A 4,052-nucleotide genomic window follows, 5' to 3' on the forward strand; every position below is an offset into this window, starting at 1 on the left:
ATGTCATGGTAACTATTTGAGAAATTGCCCTGAAGACATACCCTGAAGAATTTGGAAAAGATAAAAATATTCAGGGAAAATTAAAAATGTGTAAAACAACAAATTAAAGATAACTTTTTATATAGCAGTAAAAGTAGATGTTTCTCATCTATAAAATGAATATACAAATTGCTATAAAATGTATTAAAAATTCAGAGTATGAAGTAATGTGCAAAAGTCTCCCTCTCCTGCCCACCCTCATTCCCACTCCCCAGAAGGGATCACCGATTAAAGTTCCTTATGATTCCTTCCACACATTACCATACACAATCATCTCTGTACATTCTTTTTTTTTAAATTTTTTTCTTCTTCTCACAAATGAAAGCTATAGTAAAGATTACAGATAGTAGTCAGACTGTTTTGGTTTGGATTCCATCTCTACCAATTACTGGCTGCATGCTCTGGAGCAAGTTACCTAATCTCTCTATGCCTTGGTTTCCTCATTTATGAAAAGGAAATAAATAGTATTACCTACTTTACAGGGCTGTTATGAGAATTAACTGAGTTGTTACATGCCAAGCATTTAAAATAGCTTCTGGAACATGCTAATGGCTATTTAAATTGTCAGCTCTATTTTTTTTTCTTTTGGTCAGAAGGTGTGTGCACTTGCCAGAGAGGTAGAGAAGGGAAAAGAAAGCACATCCCAGTGGGGTGTGGCCACACGTCTCCTATATTTCTCTATCTTTTTTTTTTTTCTATTTTTTGGAAAGGTTTTTGTTATAGGGCATGTGCTCTAACCAGAAAGACAGAGAGAGACAGAGAGAAAGCAAGAAATCCCCCCCCAGGGGGGATGGCCACGCTGCAATCCCTTCTCCTCCATTCTCCTCCTGGGCACGCACACACAGGCGCCAGGCTTGAGTTTAAGCCACCGGGTCTGGGACTCGAATGGCGGTCGACTACATGGGAGTCCAGCGACACAGCCATTACACCAACTACTGGTCCCTATATTTCTCTATCTTACAAGAACTCTAGACACTCAAATACATGAACCCAGTGTGTTTTTCAAAACCCCTGGTATGGAATTTGAATATAGATCTGACTCCCTTAATCACCAGACCATAGACTGGTCCTCAGTTCTAATTTTTAAAAGGACTTTATTGAGATTTTACATACCATAATAATTCACCTATTTCAAGAGTACAATTCAATGATTTTTTTTTTTTTTGGAGAGCTTTTTGCTATAGGGCACGTGCACTCGCCAGACAGACAGAGACAGAGAGACAGCAAGGGACAAATCACCCCCAGTGGGGTTGGCCACGCCGCAATCCCTTCTCCTCCATTCTCCTCTTGGGATCTTGGGCATGCACGTACATGCACCCAGCGTGAGTTTTAAGCCACTGGGTCCAGGATGTGAACCGTGGTCGACTACATGGGAGTCCAGCCACATAGCCATTACGCTAACTGCTGGTCCCAAGAGTACAATTCAATAATTTTTGAAAAATTTGCTACAGGACACATGCACTTGCTGAAAAAAGCCAGAGAGGAAGAAAGCACTCCCTGTGGGACATGGTCACACCGCAATACCTTCTCCTCCATTTCTCCCTTCCTTAGGGATTTTGAGCACACATGCACTTGCACCTGGCATGTTTTTCAAGCTACTGGGTCCAGGACTAAGACTATGCAGTCAGTTATGTAGGATCCACCTACCTTAACCATCAGACCGCACACTGGCCTCAATTCAGTGATGTTTAGTAGCTTTATTGAGTGGTGCAATTGTCACAATAAATCAATTTTAGAATATTTTCATTCCTGCAGTGAGATCCCTTGCGTTCACTTAAAATGAATCTGTTCCCACCTTGAACCCTGGGCAATCATTAAAGTACTTTCCATCTCCAAAGATTTGCCTTTTCTAGACAGTTCATGTAAACAAAATCAGGCCCACTCATGGTGGCTTAGGCAGTAGTGTGTTGATCTGCAGTGTGAAAGCCACATGGCCAAGGATGGGTTCAGATCATAAGCTGACTTGCAGCATTCAGGGTGCATGCTTGCCCAAGATCCTGACTGGCTGGAGAACTAGGGGAAAGGTCTTGCACATGACAAGACCCTATCAAGGATGCCTTTCATTCTCTCTCTCCTGTACTTAGGTGTGTGCTCTCTCTCATAAAAGAAATAAAATAAATAAACTTAAAAATACATATTAAAGGGGCCAGCAGGTGCTGTCATAGCTAAGGTGCTGGACTCCCATGTGATCAACTGTGGTTCGAGTCCTAGACCCAGCGGTTTGAAACTCACGCCAGGTGCGTGTGCATGCATGTCCAGAATCCTAGGGGAGAAAGGAGGAGAGTGGATTGTGGTGTGGCCATTCCCCTTGGGGGGTGATTTCTCATTTTCTGTCTCTCTGTCTCTCTCTGTCTTTCTGGTGAGCGCATGCGCCCTATAGCAGAAACCTCTCCAAAAAAAGAAAAAAAACAGAATCATGCAGTATGTGGTCCTTCGTATCTGGCTTCTTTCTCTTCACAAAATGTTTCTGAGGTGTATCCATGATGTAGCATGTATTAGCAGTCTGCTCCTTTTTATTGCTTCATAATATCTCATTGTACGAATATATCATATTTTGTCTATCCATTTATCAGTTGTTAGACATTTAGGTTGTTTCCAGTTTGGGGCTGTTATGAATAATGCTACTGTGAACATGTTCATGCAAGTCTTTGCATGATCGTACATTTTTATTTCTTTTGGGAATGGAATAGCCAGATTGTATGGTAATTTTATGTTTAAAATTTTGAGGAACTGTCAAACTGTTTTCAAAATGGCTGAACAGGGGCCAGCAGGTGGCATGGTGGTTAAAGCACTGGACTCCCACATAGTGGATTGCAGTTCAAGTCCCAGACCTGGTGGCTTACATTCTCTCTTTCTCCCCCACCCCCTCTTGTGAGTACATATGCCCCATAGCAAAAATTTTAAAGATGATAATAATAATAAATAAAAATAATTATTTTTAAAAATCTCTAAGCCATCTTAAATTCCTATCATAGTTCTATGAACTTCCTTGTTTCTTCACATTCTTACCAACATTTATTATTGTCTGTCTTTCTTATTATACCCATTTAGTGGACACAATACGGTATCTCACTGTGGTTTCAATTTGCATTTCCCTAATGCCTGCTGATATTAAACATCTTTTCATGTGCTTATTAGCCATTTGTATATCTTTTTTGATGAAAAGTTTACTCGTGGCTTTTGTCCATTTTAAAACTGAATGATTGGGGCCAGCAGGTGATATAGTGCTTAAGGTATTGTACTCCCATATGGCCAACTGTGGTTTGAGTCCCAGACTTGGAGGCTTGAAACTCATGTCAGGCGCATGTGCGTGCATGCCCAAAAACTACAAAAGGAGAATGGAGGAGAAGGGATTGTGATGTGGACATCCCCCCTGGGGGTGATTTCTTAGTTTCTGTTTCTCTGTCTCTTCGGCAAGAGCACACACACTATAGAAACAAAGGCACATGCCCTGTAGCAAAATTCTCTCTAAAAAGAAAGAAAGAAAGAAGAAGAAGAAAGAAAGAAAATAAAAAGAGAGAAAGAAAAAAACAAAACAAAAAAACTGAGTTATTTGATTTCTTAAGTTTTAAAAGTTACTTGTGGGGCCAGCAGATGGCGAAATGGCTACGTTGCTGGACTCTCATATAGTCAGCTGTGGTTTGAGTCCCAGACCCAGTGGCTTTAAAACCCAAGCTGGGTGCGGATGCATGCTTTCCCAAGATCCTGAGAGGAGAATGGAGGAGAGGGAACTGCAGTGTGGCCTTTCCCTCCCTGGGGGGTGATTTCTCCCTTTCTGTCTCTCTGATGAGCATATGGGCTCTACAGCAAAAATCTCTCTTAAAAAAATAATTAAAAAAGTTACTTGTATATTCTGGATACAAGTCTTTCATCATATATGCATTTTGTATTTCTTACAACATGTTGTTTCTCTTTTTATTCTTCTAAAAGTGTCTTTTTGAAGTGCAAAAGTTTTGACTTTTTTTTTTTTTGGAGAGGTTTTTGCTATAGGGCGCATGCGCTCGCCAGACAGA

This window comes from Tupaia chinensis, unplaced genomic scaffold (assembly GCF_000334495.1).
Source record: "Tupaia chinensis unplaced genomic scaffold, TupChi_1.0 Scaffold144179_1, whole genome shotgun sequence".
Lineage (NCBI taxonomy): Eukaryota > Metazoa > Chordata > Mammalia > Scandentia > Tupaiidae > Tupaia > Tupaia belangeri.